This window comes from Furipterus horrens, unplaced genomic scaffold, assembly GCF_987537825.1.
Source record: "Furipterus horrens unplaced genomic scaffold, mFurHor1.1.pri manual_scaffold_4, whole genome shotgun sequence".
Classification (NCBI taxonomy): Eukaryota; Metazoa; Chordata; class Mammalia; order Chiroptera; family Furipteridae; genus Furipterus; species Furipterus horrens.
This window is the reverse complement of record NW_028327174.1, coordinates 157160464-157178560: the sequence shown is the minus strand read 5'-3', so window position 1 is coordinate 157178560 and position 18097 is coordinate 157160464.

The window sequence follows — 18097 nt, the reverse complement described above, 5'->3', positions numbered from 1 at the left end:
GACTGAGAGAAATTCTGAACACCACATCTTGTATGATGTTGTACAGGTACTGCCAGAGAAAAACCAAACAATCCAGAAAACAAACCCACACCCACAAAAAAAACCCCACCCACAACCACACTCAATAGCAAATGAGCCAATATTAATAAAGGTGTAAATATTAAGACTATTATAAGAAAGTAAAAATGAATAAGAGATGACTAACTGAAAGAAAACTAATTTTGACAGAGTAGAAGAAGGAGCAATACTAAGAGCAGGGGATAGAAACAAGGCCAAGAAAGGATGAAAATAAAATTTTTGTCATAAATTAAAAAGGGAGTAATGGAGTAAGAGAAGGGAAACATATAGTATTATACTTAACAGAAATTAAAAAATATATGTATATAATGAGAGAGAGAAAAGGAAAACAAAGAAAAAATAAAAAATAAAAACAAAATTGAGGAAAGAGATCCACCACAGCAATATCAACAACAGAGAAAAGATAACTATGAGTGGGATTGGAATAAGAGGGAAAAGAGAAAGAAATAAAATCTTAAGAGATGTCTAGAGGAAAGAGAAGTGATGTTGAGAGAATAGAGAGAGAAGGAATACTAATAGTGAGGAATGGGAACCAGGCTAAGACAGGGAAAAATTAAAATTTAAAATGAAATAAATAAAAGGCAGGAGGAAGGCAAATGGAGTAGGAGACAGATACAGTAAAATTTGAGATTTGAAATACAGAAATAGTGAAGGCCTAGAAATAAAATTGAAGAAATGCAATAGTGACCACCATATCCACAACAAATGAGCAAAGACTGATAAAGGTGGAGAGAGAATAAGGGTATTTTAAGAATGGGGAAAAGAATGTGAGATGACTAATGATAAGAAAAATGGTTTTGAGAGGCTGGAGGGAGAATTAGTAACAGTATGGGATAAAAAGGCAAGAGAGTAAATAAAATTTGAAACAAAAATAAAAAGAGGAAAGGAGGGTAACATGGGTTAAGAAAAGGGAGGAGCAAAATATAAGATTAGAAATAAACTGTAATATAAAAACTAGTGACCTAATAGGCACAAACCTAAAGGACAAGAAATGGATGTTAAAAAGCTGTACACAAGAGAAAAATAACACAAATCTTTAATACCATGGTGGAATTTATCTCAGTAGAATCTAGTGTTTACCACTGGTTTTTTGTTTTTTTTTTTAATCTTTCTGGATCCACCCCTGATGATGTCAGATGGTGTCCCCATCTGGCCCTAGGCAGCCTGTTCGAGACTACCAGTGATCCACAGCCTGCAGCTGTCTCCTTCAGTTATTAATCTAGTCAGTCTGTAATCAGCAGTCAGGCTTAAGAACCACAGGGTGGGGCGGAGTAAATCCTGTTGGGGGGGCTATTGCTTCCCCTCAGGCTGATGCCACTTGGAGGGAAGTGCTCTGCCTGAGTAAGATGGCTCCTATAATACAAGAAATGACTCAGCACAGGGATCCCATTGGCCATTCCCTCAGCTCTCTCCCCAAAGCCTCTGTCCCCAATCTCTCCTCAAGTGTCTCTAGTACCCTGCTCCCCTTTGCCGGAGGCCAGAGCAAGTAGTTGCAAATGAAATTTTGTGCATTCGCCCTTTAAAAGGCTCTCCATGTCTTTAGCCATCTGTCTCTGGCAGGTAGAAACCCCGCCACTTTTCACAGCTGGATGTTATCTGGGTACCTTCCTGGCTCTGGTGCTGCAGGCTGCAGACCCCAGCTCAGGGTTCAGACACCACATTTCTCAGGAAGAACCCCCAGACGCTGAAATATCCCTCCACAGCTGCCACCCCTGGGAGCCCAGCTAGCCCTCTTGAGTCTCCTTTGTACTCCATATCAGTTATGCTGTGATGAAATGACTTCATCCATTTGTCCATGGTTATAAGGCTTCCCTCTAGCCACCACTCAGTTGGTCATTCTGGATGGCCTCTCTATAATTCAGCTGCAGTTCCAGACTGGTCCTGGGAGGAGGTCACTGCAACTCTCACTCCTCCACCATCTCAAATTTCATTTGAAACCTATTTCCATTTCTTATTAAATTACATATTTGGGAAGGAAACCATTATAGGTCGTCTACTTGTCAATATCATTAATCATCAATCTCTTTATTGTTTTTAGAATTCTTGAAATATTGATGACTTTTCTCAGTTGATTAGTTAATAGTTGAGACATGCAGATTGTAGATTGATTTTAAAGACAGTTTTTGCTTTTCATTTTTTTGTTTGTTTGTTTGCTTGTTTGTTTTTTTAGCACATCCTTTTCTTTCCTAGGTATAAGTAAATCATAGGATTTCTTATTGAAACTGATCCCTCATCTAAATTGACAATTTCCAGAGAAGTTTGACTGGTCTTTTTATATTGTATAGTATTCCCTCACTTATTGCGGGTATTACATTCTAGACCCCCTGCGGTAAGGAAAATCTGCAAAGTAGGAACTTTACATTTATTTTAGTATTTATATATGTTTTAAGGCTTTATAAACTCTTCTCACACACTTAGAAACCATTCCCAGTCCCTTATTAACCTTTTCCACACTTTTATAAACATTACTTATGTTCTTAAACATATTCTACACTCTCAAACCTATGTAACTTTAACAACATATGTATACAGTACAACAAGATCCCACAATATAGCAAAAAATCCGCGATAAATAATTAAATATAATATTTTTTAAAACCCTGTGATACAGTGAGGCTGCAATAAGTGAACCGTGATATAGAGAGGGACTACTGTAAATAGTTTCTGAACTGAGGAAAGGGACTCTTCTCTTCAAAATCCTAATTCTGTTGAAGGGAACTTGTGAGGTATATTGACAATGAGAGTTTATCTCCATTGGTCTGGCTGAAAGGAGATATTGTGCTTCTTCATCTAACTTTTTTTTTTTAACTTATTCATCCATCTTAACATTAAATTATCTTGCAAAGTTAGTCACTGCTTATTCCCTGGCTATCTGATTTATATTATACTAACATTTGTTCTGTAATATCTACCATAGAAAAATATAGAATTTATATGATTCATAATCTTTTCATAATTACAATTTTTAAGACCCATCTGTGACTCTCACAGCCTCCCCAAAATATTCACCTCTGTTTCTCTAGGAAAAAGGTCTGGTTTAATACATCTTTGCTGTAGGTGGTGACTCATAATTTATTTGCCTTCAGTACTTTGGAAACACATTGTTCCCATCAATATTATGCAGGCTTGTTTTGTGTTTGAGGTATGCTGTCTCATTTTCAAGTTCAATTTTGGGCCTGTGAGAAATTTCAATAATACCAATGTGCAAAGTAGACTTCATTGAACACCGTTAAGTAACCCTGCTCAAATCAATCAAAAGTTATAATTTCTGTGGAGCAGATTTAAATGTTGGAAAAATAGCACCATCTGCTGGAAAGGGGAAGGCAGGGCAATACATGTTTGCCAAGTATTGGAGAATATGAAGGCCATTTAAATCCTGGACTGAAAATGCTTGTCGATGTTCAAATAATTCACATCATGAGGTGGAAGTTGTGTTGTTTCAATTATAATGAGGCATTATGGTTCAGTGGTAGGAGCACAGAATGAAGGTATGTTTCTGGTCTTGATTTAACCTTCATCATGTTTTTTATATCTGTGTAACCTGGAGGAAATTACTTCTTCAAAATAACAGTTCTTTATATGGGTCTTGTGAGTGAGGTGGGGAATAGTACCTGACTTCCTATGTCACATTAGTCATCTGAGAGAATGGGGGTCACTATGATGAGATCCTTCTATTGAAAAAATGCTTAGTACCCTGTAAGTCACGTTACAGCTCTGAGATATATGTATTAGTATTAGCATGTCATATTTTAACTCAGCAAGACGTATTAATAGTAGAAACAGTACAAGCCTGATGCGTACTCTGATATACTGTCAGAGAATGTTAATTGAGAGAGTAACTTGGTAACCAGAGAAAGAGCTTTAAAAACATTCATTTAGTTTGAGTCAGTAATCGTATTTCTAGGAAATCATTAGAGTAATGTAAATAAATTTATGCTCAAGTATGTTCATACTAACATTATTTATAATGTTGAAATGCTGAAAATACATCTGATGACCGTCAGTAAGGAATAAATCATATGATAAAATACTGTGCAGCATTAAATGTCATGTTTTGAGGAATCATGGTATGTGGAAATAGTCACAATATAATTATAAGTAAAAGAAGTATAGACATGAAAGTAGATGGCCAGTGTGAATATAATTTTAGAAGGAAAAAAAAAAGATGGAATCAAGAAAGAAAAAAGACATATTGATAGACATGCAACAAAAGTCAACAGTGGTTATCTTTATTGACACTTGGTCCATATAACTCTGTTGTGTGTATATGGGAGGCTGTCCTGAGCATTGGAGAATGTTTAGCAGTATTCCTGGCCTCTGCACACTGAATGTCATAGCACTGTTTTCCAATATGTGACAATCAAATATGTCTCCAGATATTTCCAAATGTCCTCTGGGGGCCCAAAGTACCCTTAGTGAAAACCACTGGTTTAAAGAAAAGTAGTAAAATAAATAAATAAAGTTATTTCTTTGCTTGTACATTACTAAACTCAGTTTAATCAGTAAGCTGGTTATAAGACTCAAATGGAGAAATTTGAAAGTGACTCACTCCGTCTCCAAGGTCTTGCCTAAAGGAGTTCTTAGGAAATGGATTTGAAATCAGCTAATATGAACTCATTTTTATTGGGGAGAAAATGTGTTTTAAGAAACCTCTGAAGCAGGCTAGGAAGCAAATGCTCTAATTGTGGCTAATGTATCCTGATGTAATCCTGATAAGTTTTATCTTCTCTTTGTGTCCCTTTCATCATCTTAAAATAGGACTAAACCTGCAAACTTGCCATAGTAAATATGAGCATGTATTGGAAGTATAAAATGGCTTGAAAATGAAAACACATAGTTATGTTAAGTAACACTTACCTTCAGGTTTTCTAGGCTTCTTCCTCATTAACTATTTACTAAAATTGTGAAAGAAATTGAAAAGCCAAACAATTTATAGGCTCTAGTTAATTGTCCCTGGATAGGCACTGAAGTTTATAATAGGCCCAATAGGTTACTCCTTCTAGAAATCCAAAGTCAGGAAGACCAATTGCTTTTACTCTTGGTGGGCATTATTTTTGATAACCCTATCAATTACACGGTTACAGAGGAGCTTTTGTGGAACATATTTACAGAGTCTCTTCTCTTTCCTCAGGACCCAAATATTATATTCTATAAAACATGCTGGTTACCTGCAAAATATCCTTTTGAAAAATAGCCTCTTTGGAGATGCAAGCTCAGTATATGGATAGAAAACAAACTTGAGACCATTTAGCTGCACAACAATAACTGAAATCAAATAAAAATGAGCAAGCTGTTTTCCTTTCCAATTTTTTGAAATGAAATTTTCTCACCAGTGGAGTATCAGTGTGTGATGATTTAGCCACAAGCTAAGTTAAAGGAGTTGTAATAAATTCTGAATGCAATGATTTAGTAGGAAAAAACAAATTAAAAAAAACAAAACAGTAATCAAAGGAAAGTCTTATGTATCTTCAATAATAGCAGAACAAGTATCTGCAAAAGACCTGCACAGATGCAAAAATGTAAACAACTTTCTGCTATTTAAAATCCATTTTTTAAAACAGCTTTATTGAAGTATAATTTATACAACATGAAATAAATTCATTTATTTTCTGATGTCATTCTTAATATTGATCATGCTTTTTTTATAATTGTTATTTTCTTATGTCATTCTTAGTATTGATCATTCTTATAATTGTTTTTTCCCTTCTAAAAACTTTTTAAAAGTCTATTTCATTGATTATGCTACTACAATTGTCCCAATTTTTCCCCCTTTGCCCTCCTCTGCCCAGTATCCCTCTTCTTTAAATTCTTGGTCATTGGACTTCCATACAGTTTGGTTTTCTGATGGTTCTAGGTGTTGTTTTGAGATCTGGTTGTAATTCTTTCTATGGTTGAGCAAGGAGGCAAAACGTGTCTACCTATGCCTCCAACTTGACCAGAATTCTCAAAATTAATTTATTTTAAGAGTGCTAGTCAATATTATTTTGGTAATTTACAGAACTTTGCAATAAGCATCCTAATTGAATTCTTTTTTAGGCCTAACACATTTGATTACCCAAGTCAAACCTTAATAACATAATACAAGGGAACATGTGTGTGTGCTTGAGGACAGAATAGGGAGATATGGTATATATTCAAAATTGAATCTATTTTGCCAAGAATTGACCAGAAAGGAATTCAGTTACTGCAGAAGGAAAGATGTTTAGGTTCTTAAGTCATATGCCTCAACCAAGGGGATCCCTCACCGCATCTCAGGGTTTATTTGGCCATGCCTAGAGATGTTGTTTATTACAAGTGGGGAGATGCTGATGACATCTGGCATGGAAAAGTCAGGGATGCTGCTAAACATGCCACAATGCACAGAATATTCTCCCCCACTGACAAACATAACAAGGAATTATTTCTCCTCCAAATTTCAAAAGTCCTGAGCATAAGACACACTCCTATAAATGCACTTCATGCATTGACTAGTCCCACCATAGACAAAGTATCAGGCAGGATCTATATTTTCTCCAACCATTTCATGATAATGAAAAGTCCTGTGGTCACTTTCAAGCACACAAGGGTCCATCCTAAGCAAAGAATCAAATAATTCCAGTACCATCTTGTCAAATATCAAAAGTACAAACTCATTTAAAGGAAACATTCTTTCCATGTGGCTCAGGCCTGCTGGAAGCCAGCAGGAAAGGGGCATGGCTAGCTGATCTGTCCTCCCTAGCTTGCTTGCTCTCTGATCCCTGAGTTGCCATTTGCATGCCCTTTAATGTCCAGCCCAGGTGAACCAGGAGTTACATGAATGGTACAGTTGCAATTTAGCAACAGTGTTCTCTGGTATAGTGCATGGACAATACAAATATTTTCATTAATGGACACTTTTGCTGTTCCTTATAAATTCTCCTGCACATTCTCCACCCAACTCCCCAAGATCTCTGGATTCAGGCAATGTCTCTCCTCTTCTGGCTTCCTGCTTGAGATCCCCCTTTGTTATTTTGTCCTTCACAGGTCATCCCTCACCACTCCAGGTGCTCCTGTGCAAGGAGATCCCTCTTAAGACATCCTCAGGCCAGCTCCCAATCCTGCAGTCCAGAGTTGGTTCCCAAGTGTATTAGTTATCTATGTCTATGTAACAAATTATCCCAAAATTTAGTTGTTTAAAACAATAACACTTATCACCTCACAGTTTCTGTGGTTCCGGAATCCAGGTATATGACTTAGCTGGATCCTCAGAATCTCTCATGAGACTGCTATTAAGGTATTCACAGGAGCTGCTGTCTCATCTTAAAACTCTATTGGGAAAGGATCTTCTGTCAAACTCTTTCATGTGGTTGTTGGCAAGATTCAAGTCCATGCTGAGTGTTTCACAAAGGCCACTCTTAGTTCCCTGCCATGTGGGCCTCTCCATATGGCACCTCACAGCATGGCAGCTTGCTTCATCACAGACAGCAAGAGAGAAGAAGCAGGCAGAGAAAGGAAGAGAAAGAACAAGAACTTTGCCCTGCTAGTGTTAGAAATACAGTCACACTCTGTGTAGCCTTTCCTCCAGGAGACACTTATCAAATTTTCCTTGTCTGTCACTTATTGACCCACTTGGATCTAACACCTAAAGGAAAAGAAACCTTCCCTCCCCCCCACCATTGGAGAATTGTCATAGCATCTCAACACCCTCTTCCAAAGTATTCTGTCTCTTGCACCATTTAATATTGCTCTCTTACATAGATTGTGGGAGTGGACACCTGGCTAATTGCTGACAATACAAATTTGGATGTTGTTTCTTTGCACACCCCATGTGCATAAGCTAGCATTTTTCTCTACTGTGTGAAGGGTGTTGGCAATTACTTATCATTTAAAATTAGGCCTCAGCAAATCTGAAGCAGAAAGTACTCCATTTTAAATCCTGTTACTTCTTGATCAAACGACAGTAAATAGTGAAGAAGCAGATTATAAAATTGTATTTAACTGCACAAGGAAACAGATTTTAAAATGAGAACTGTGGTGACTCTAGAGGAGAAAGACTAGACAATTTATGTAGCAAAGAACAAGTATTTGCTCGATAAAGAATAAATAGGTAAAGAATGAAGAGGTCACAGGCATGAAAGAGATGAATCTAGTTGTTAATAGAAAATGAGTGTGGGAGGCAGTAAAACATTTTAGAAGAACTAAGAGAAGGCAGTTCAGAGTAAAAGAGAAACATAGACATCAAAGGAAAATGACCTATACCATAGTGAGAAGGAATATTGAATTAAGAGTGTGCAACCTGTATTTGAAGAGTCTGGTAAAAATGAATCCCTAATGTTGTTCTATAGCAAAATTTTCATCAGTTCAGGATGAACTGGGAAATACCAATAGTATAGAAAGCATTATATATTTATTTAATTTAAAGTACAAACTATCTTTTTCTGGTATTATATCTTTTCTATTTGGGAATATTAGTATTTTCTTTTATTTATAAAATAATGTAGTGGGTAGATGTTTGATTCTTTAGATTGGGGGTTTCATGTTTTTTCACCTTAATCTTCAGTGATGTTTTTCTTTTTTAATGGCATATTTATTTCATCACTTTTTATAATAATGAGTATGTAGTTTTAGGAAAATATAGAGCAGCAAAAAATCATCTCTTTTAGCCCCTTGTTAGAGTTCTGGCTGGAAATCTGATAGAGGAGTCCTTAAAATGCCAAAATTATTGACATTTTAATGTGATCTGTCATTTTCCATTATTTCTTTTGTTTCTAATTTAATACCATGTTTAATTATTTTCACTATTTCTATTTCATTACCACAGCAGAAAACTAACAAACTTTTCAAAGACCTGACCTCATTCCCTAAGTGATGAAACAAAATTTTACTAAGCCTTACTATGTACAAGGCACACAGGCATTGTGAGGGGTACAGATATAAACAGGGCCCAATTGTTGCTCTCAAGAAAATTGTAGTCATGGAGAGGAAGCCTTTTATCCCATGAATGGTGTATTGAGTTTTTAATAAGAATTGAATTCTATAATCAATAAAATATACCTTAAAAAATTTGAATTCTCTCATAACCATTTCTAGGGATGGAATATGAAAAAAGACATGTGGTCCTTACCCTTTTGTGAGCTATCACCAAATGCTGACCATTGAATAATTTATAATCTACAATATATTTGCCTATTATGCCAGTTTTCTTTACCTAGGCTCCACTTTGGACTTGATGGGCCACATTAGAGAAAGCTAACTATATTCTTGAAGGCCAAGGAGAGGCTGTTCTGTCCTTTGTAACCCATTATACAAAAATATCAGCGTTGGTTGATGGAATGATTAACATCAAGTTAGACCTCCATTCATTTAAATCCTTTATTATAAACATTGGTTATTTTTGTCTTTTTCTACTGTAGAAAGCCATGCAAGTTTTAGCAGAGGCTATTTTCCCTCTATTACTTTTAACTGGGATATTGTAAGCAAATGTACATGACCTTGTTAACCTTTTAACTATTTACTATCTCCCTCTAAATCCTTCTCAGTAGTGGTGGTGATGTAAAAAGTGTGAAACCGAGAGAGGACGGTGATTTTCACAAATGCAATGAAAAAGAACACATTACACATGGATTAGAACACTGACTTTTGACCCCCAGAGATTCAGAGTGCAGTAAATAATTAGTGGGTGAAATACATAAGATTGTTAGGAGACTTATATGTACAGGTAAAATTCAGTCCATATCTCTGAATCATATCAAAGAAACAGAGGCTTGGAGAACAATCAAATATTATGAAAGATGACTCATCACAAGTTTTGAAAAGAAAAAAATTGTTATTTCTACCATTCTGCTTTGGGTTTGGCAACTTTACCATTAGAGAAGGTAAACATTAAGCCCTACACTGCATTTATAGGTTGCCTAATTAGATTTTATTTTACAGAAACCTGTCTCATAGATTGAATATCTATGTATCCAGTGATTGCTGTGAAGAAATGTATTGCAAACAGAAAAAAAGGAAATTTTTGTGGACGTTGTAGATGTATGTTCTAATTATGGTGATGAATTCATGCTTATGTATGCATTTTAAAGCTTATCCAACCTTACATTTCAAATATGTATAGTTTGTTGAATGTTGTTGTATCTCAATAACATTGTAAAAATGACAAGGAGACAGACTGAGAGATAGCAAGACAGAGAGAGGCAGATCTGAAATACCTTGTACAATGGTGACCGCTACAGAGTTGGTGCCCAACACATTTTAGTTTGCTTCTTCCCATTACTTACTTTTTTTTGCAGCTCCCTTTCCAAGTCTGCTTTCTCAAACATTGTTAGAGGGCAATGTCCATGTTTGTTTTGGCTTCCCAGCCACTGCTTCTTTCACTTAGCTGTGCTTTCTAAATACTTTTGTTGATTTTCAGATGAGCAGCCCAAACATCTTTTCACATCTATTTTACTGTGCCACCCCACTCTCGCCTCACTCTCCTTACCTATTATCTATATTCTCTGAGAGACCACACTAAGAAATTCTAATTTATTTTAGCTGTTTAAGGTTACCTCACTTTATCATGCTGTAAGGCAGCTGTTTAGAACACCTGGGAATTGCTGTTTTTAATTTTTATCAAGGTCACAATATTTCTTTCAACATAATACTTTACCCATGAAAGGTTTTTCTTTTGCATTTTAACTTTGAAAAAAAAGAAAACATTTAACCTCTAGAAAATATATTCTTAACTCTTCTTGCCTATATTAGCCACAAAGGTTATCCTCATATCAGCCCCTAATTGAAATCCAGTTTGATTATTCTAATTCCATTCTTACTTTTCTCTTTGGTTAGACATTATTTTGTTGCCTAAGGTCAAAGCCTTTATAACTGTGCTTCGTTCACTCCCTATCCCTGCTTACTCGGCCACTGTTAATTCAAGATAGGTCCAGCCATAGCCAGAAGGGGAAAAAGGGACAGTGAGGGGAGTGCAAGAGATATCTATTAATCCTAGGGAGGCAAATAAAGAGAAGGGGTGATGGGATATGATGAAGCTTGTTAGGAGGATTGCTGTGATACAGCAAGAACTGACGGCATAGACTATGACAATTGTCTTGACAATGGAGACAAAGAAAAGACAGATATAAGATATATTTAGAATAAAAAGGACCAGGTGACTTTTAGATAGTAAGTGGGGAAGTAAATAACAAGGGCGTGACTATTGGCATCCAGGTTTCTGTTTTAATCAGTGGAGGACTCATGATATTGATGCTTACAAACTGAGAGTATAGATGAGGCAGGTTGTAGTAGCAACCCATGAGCTCATGCTAGGGCATAATCCAATTTAAGATATCTCTGAAACATCTGATTGGAAACAGCTAGTAGGCAGGTGAATATACAGATAGGAAATTTGGAAGAAATATCTTGGCTTAACACAAGTATTTTGGTGTCATCAAATTTTAGGTGGTAATTGAGGTGTGGTTTTATATGAAGTTACACACTAACAGGGTATAGCATGAAATAAGTGGAGGGAGGCCCTAAAAGGAATCTCATGGGAATGCTCATGTTTCAAAGGACCTTGCAAAGGAGACCCAGAAAGAATGGCTAGAAAAGTGTAGAAAAGCTGAAGAAAAACCAAGACTAACTGATCTCATAAAATGCTTCCCAAAGCATGACATTCCAGGTGGTCCCTGGCTTACAGTTGTTCAAATTAGAATTTTTCAGCTTTATGATTGTGTAAAAGCAATATACATTCAGTAGAAACCATACTTTGAATTTTGAATTTTGATCTTTTCTTGGGCTGGTAATATGTGGTATGATACTCTCTTCTGATGCTGATCAGTGACAGCAAGCCATTGTTCCCAGATATCACACAATCAGTGTATTTATTGTGTTAGATGGTTTTGCCCAGCTGTAGACTAATGGAAGTGCTCTGAGCCCATTTAAGCTAGGCTAGGCTAAGCTATGATGTTCAGTATGTTGGGTGTATTAAATGCATTTTTGACTTAGCATATTTCCAACTCACAATAGGTTTACTGGGATGTAACCCCATCCTAAGTTCAGGAGCAACTATACTCTTATGATTTGATATGATATGGGGTACATTTGTCAAATAAGTTTGGAAAATGTTGCATAATATATTTCTTCCTTGAAGAAAGAGTCTCCATCTGCACAATCCTCTGGTAAGGAAAATTGTTCAAGTTATATAATCTAGGAATTTCTCAACATGCTGGGCCACAGAGCACTTTTCAGACATAGTGCATGTCATTAACATTCCATAAGACTACTGTTATTCCTGAAACACATGTTAGAAAAGAGTTAATTAATACAAGTCAATATATGAGCACTTCAAGAAAGGAGATGTCATCTGTTTTCATTGCTGCCACCAAGTCAAGGATATATTTGAGCTGAAAGCCATCTATTATATATACTAGTAATCTGCAGTGGTTAAGAGCTCAGACAATACAGTAATTACCCCATAGAACTTCTTGCAGGATAAAAAGAGTAACCATATGCAAACTACGTAGAGCATTACCAGGCCCATATTAAGTGCTCTTATGTATTATTCATTGCTTGGCAATTTCAATTGCATATTGTAGCAGAATCTTGATTTCTAGAGGCTGAAAAGTGAGTAAAATGTGATAAAGAAACAATCAGAGATCCAGCTTCTATGAATATCTTTCTATTGATGTTATAATTTTACCAAATTTTATTTTTTATTTTTAATAAAATTTAAAGTAAAAGTATAGCAAGTAGAAAAGCATACAAAACAAAAATATACTGTTAAATTAATTGACACAAAATGAATGGACCCACGTATCTACCAACCAGATCCAGATAGCACCCTAAAAGCCCTCCTCCTATCCCTTCACAGACACAATCCATACCCTTCTCCCCAAAGATAACCACATCTCAACTTCCAACACCATGTTTAATTTTACTTGTTTTTAAACTTCATATAAATATAATCATGTATTTCTTTGCACATGACTTATTTTGTTGATATTATGTTGGTGAGAATCATCCATGTTGTTGCACATAGTAGTAGTTTATTCTTTTTCACTGTTGCATAGTAGTCCATCATGTAAGCATGCCACAATTGATTTATCTATTCTACGATTGATAAAAAATTGGATTGTTTCTAGTTAGGGACTGTTATGTAGAATGATACTATGCACATCCATCGACATGTCTTTTGGTAAACATATGTACACATTTCTGTTGATATTTGCCTGTGAGTAGAATTGATGCATTATAGAATATACATAAATTCAACATTAGTAGAAAGTTCCAAGTAATTGTATTAATTTGCACTCAAAATTGTAGCAATTTACTCATCAATTCTCACATTATCAGTGTCTATTGTCAGTGTTTTTACTTTTAGCCATTAGGGCAAGAATATACCAATTTTTTTTTGTGTGTGTATGGTTTTAATTTTTATCTTCCTAATGAAAAATTAGGTTGAATACATTTTAATATGTTTATTGGCCATTTGGATATCTTCAAAGGACCTCATCAAGTTCTTTGCCAACTCTCCCATTTGATTGTGTTTTGGGCCCAATTTATATACGCCTGCAGTTAACTAACTCCTTTTTACCCCTAACTCTTGGGCTCTTAGCTGCTTGCTCAAGGAACAGCCCAAACTGCCAATGCTGCTGCCTCCTTTTCTAACACCACAGGCTGCCTAGGGTTGCTTCAGACTAAGCATGGCCTCTCTCATGCCTACCATGCTGGATGTGCAACAGTTATGGTTCTGAAGCACAACACTGCCATGTTATTGAAGGTCTGGTTTTTCCTGCCACCTCTCTAGAGGCTACCTAGAAGTGTCAGGTGACTTAACACGGAAATGTAAAAAGTCAATGCCCTATTATGACAATGAGAGGACCTAGAATGAAATCAGCGTACAAATTCTTCTCCTTCCCTCCTCTCCATACACTTTTCTGGGCTAGGTATCTCTCTTTGTCCTATCCACGCAAAGTGAGCAATCAGCCATTTTCTTATAAAGCTGTGAGTATCTCGGTATTTGCTTTCCTGCCTCTCTTTCCTACTTCCCTCACTCCCACTGCCTTGGAAGTTTTGCCTTCCAACAAAGCATTATCCCATTAGCTTTCCCTCGGGGGTCTATTTTCTAGGGAACCTGGGATATTGATTTAAAAGAGTTTATATATATTCTGGTACAGATTCTTAATTAGTTATATGTATTGCAAATACCTTCTCCCATTATATGTCTTGCCCTTTACTTCTTATAATGGAGTTTTTTGGTTAACAGAACTTTACATTTTAAGGTAGTACAGTGAGTTAATCTTTTTACTTATGATTCATACTTTTGCGTCCTAAGAAAGCTTTGCCTATGCCAAATATATAAAGATATTTTAATCCCTCTAGAAGCTTTATTTTACGTTTCACATTTATATCTACAATCTGAGGTTGTTTTTTGATAATCAGGATAGCTTATATACATATATGGCTATTTAATTAACACAGCACCATTTGCCCTTTATCTACTGCTCTGAACTGTCTTTTTGGTCATATATTAAGTGTCAAATATGTGTGGGTCTGTTTCTGGATTCTGTTCCATTGTTCATTTGTCTATCTGCAAGTTTACATCACACTGTCTTAATTACTGTAGCTTTACAAGAATAGTTCATATATGCCAGTGTAAATATTCCAGATTTGCTCTTCTTCTTCAAGCTTGTTTTAATTATTTGAAGCCCTGGTATTTTCATTAAAATTACATTGTATACAGATCAATTTAGGATAGACTTGATATTTTCATAGTACTGGATCTTTCAATCCATGAATCTATTTGTTTAGGTCTTCTTTAGTTTCTTTCAATATTGTTATGCTCACTTCTGTGGGCTTCTCTTCTCTCCTAAATTTTGATCCCATAAGTCTTTGTTACCTTTATAACTTCCCAATGTCTTTAAATTTTTATGTATATTTTGCTCAACTTTTATGGTTGTTCTTGGTGGAAATATTGGTCTGAAATCAGCTAGTCTACAATTACCTGAAGTGAAACTCTCTCGCTCTCTAAATAGAGGTTGATAAATAATTAAATATTATTTAATTAATCAAATATTATATATTTAAATAATTGGCTTACATAATTAAATGTATAAATAAATGAATATTACTTAACTAAATAAGTGAATATTCTAATTAAATATTTAATTAAATCAAATTAAATAATTGATACTTGCAGTAATTATGTTCTATAAAGTCACTATGAACACTAAATTAGCAAATACAAAATTATTGTTTGTAGGGTAAGAAATATAGAGTTGGATTCCTGTAAGCCTTTGCTCATCAACTGATCAACACATAATCTTGTTGTATGTGCATTTGTGTTTAAATACATTTCATATATGTTGCCGATTCATTAACATTAAACTCATAGACAAAGGCACCATAACTTATGTCTGAATGAAGCTTATCTTACACATGTATTTCTCCATAAGACAGATCACAGGAACACTAGACAGCACTTTTAAGCCCAATGTTTGGTGTAGATTTTGAACAAAGAAATCATCAGCAAAAATCATAAAAACGTGGCAAACATGGCACTAAACAGACCTTGAAAAATGTACAGTCTGAAAGCTGAAACAAGAAGATAAAGCACCACCTTTTTGACCTCAGCTGGGAACGTGCACATCAGATAACTCGATTTTTTTTTTCCACTCTACACATGTCCAATGAATGACTATTGATTTTGGAATTACAAATAAATTATAGGGGGAATCAATGACTAACAAGGATTAGTTGTGTTGTTTAAGTAAAATTAGACTATCTTTAATAAGCTGTGCTATAAACTGAAGATCTATCCATTTCAAGATAAATGTGTATAGCTCTCATACACTTGGGTATGTCCCACTCCATTGTAACTCATTTATGCCAGGGTTGCCCTGCCTTCCCTGTTCTGTTTCTGAACTTTTAAAAAGTATCATTATTATCCATTTTGATAAAAATTAAAATTCCCATCTAAATGTTACTCTGCTGACCTGGAGGATTCTTCCCCAAACTTCCAAGAACTTCCAAAAGTCCTTTTACATTTACTTCCCCGAAACTTAACAAAGGGTTGGCACTAACACCTGCCTTCTTCACTTTTGATTTCAACACTGTCCATTAAAGTCCAGACCAAGTGAAGGATCATTCAGCTAACCCCTCTTAGAGGTTCACAGCAGAAAATGAAACCCATATGCCATCTCCATTTTAAGATTTTCTTTTTTTGCACCTCTTCATTTCTTTTCTGTGGTAGATGCAAATCCTAAAATTTTTAGCTATCACCTGGGTTTCTTTGTATACAATGAGAAATAGCTGCTGATTCACCAGACTTCTCCTAAAGTTATTTCAGAAATAAATATTCCACAAAGAAAAGAGGGGGGTATGATTATTTAAGTTGAGAAGAAAGAAAAAAGTCATAATTTTATTCTGTCTTCTTGTGAGCTGTCACTGTTTGTTTGTGGTTAGAGAAATCAGAGGATTATGAAACAAGGAACGTTAATCCTTTATCAGAACCCAGGTCATGGATTTATAGGATGGGTGCTATGCCTGTATATTGTTCATCCCTGAGCATATTTATTAGTTATGCAGATGAAAAATGGTTATTCATTGCATTTCTTATTTCCAGATATTTATGAAATAGTTGCTTCTCTTTATAGCTATAAATCTTGTTGGCCTTTTACATAGTGTTATATTACTCTTCTGAGTAATTAAATATACTATTGAGAAGAAATGGTATAATTACAACTAAAAAGAAGTCATTCCCCTCAGCTGTTTCTTTTTTTTTTAAGGATATTTTATTGATTATGTTGTTACAGTAGTTCCAATTTTTTTCCCCTTTGCTCCCCTCTGCCCAGTACCCCCCTTTCTTCCAGCAGTCCCACCCCCCTTTCTTCCAGCAGTCCCACCCCCCTTAGTTCATGTCCATGGGTCATGCATATAAGTTCTTTGGCTTCACCCTTTCCTATATTATTAACTTCCCCTTGTCTATTTTGTACCAACTGATTATTCTTCTTAATCTCTGCACCATATCTCCATTTCTCATGGTACCCCCGTCCCAGCTGATATCCCTCCAAATGATCCCCATACTCCTGATTCTGTTTCCATTCTGGTTTGCTTAGTTGAATTTTGTTTTTATTTTTTAGATTCAGTTGTTGAGAGTTGAGAGCTTGTTGTCATTTTAGTGTTCATAGTTTTGATCTTCTTTTTCTTAAGTAAGTCCCTTTGACATTGCATATAATAATGGCTTGGTGATGATGAACTCCTTTAGCTTTACCTTGTCTGGGAAGCACTTCATCTGCCCTTCCATTCCAAATGATAGCCTTGCTGGATAGAGTAATCCTGGTTGCAAGTTGCCTTTCATCACATTGAATACTGCTTGCCAGTCCCTTCCTGCCTGCAAAATGTCTCTGAGAAATCAGTTGATAGTCCTATAGGCACCCCCTATATGTAACTCTCCATCTCTCTCTTGCTGCCCCCAGGACTCTGTCTTTATCTTTCACCTTTGGCATCTCAATCATGATGCATCCTGGTGTGGTCCCCTCTAGGTCCAGTTCACCCGGGACCCTCTGTGCTTCCCGGACCTGTATGTCCATCTCCTTTGCAAAATTTTGGAAGTTTTCCTCATTTTTTTCAATTCTTGCTTCCTCATTCTGCACTGGTTGACTGTTTTTTTCTTCCTTATGTTCCAAATCATTGACTTGAATCCCAGTTTCCTTCCCTTCACCATTGGCTTTTGTGTGAATTTTCCTTCATTTCACTTAACATAACCTTCACTTCTTCCCTTATGCGTCTGCCATACTCAAGCATATCTGTCAAGCCTGAGCATCTTTATCACCAGTGTTTTGAACTCTGTGTCTGTTAGTTGGCTATCTCCTCATCGCTTAGTTCTCCCACTGGAATCTTGATCCGTTCCTCCTTTTGGGCCATACTTCTCTATATCCTTATTCTGACAGGCTCCTGTGTTTGTTTGCCTCCATGTCCCAGGTAGAGCAGTCGCTCCTGTTATGTTGTAAGGGGTGAAGCCTTAAGGATTTGTCAGTACAGGGTGACTTGTTTCAGTACATTGTGGCACTGTATGTGGGGGAGG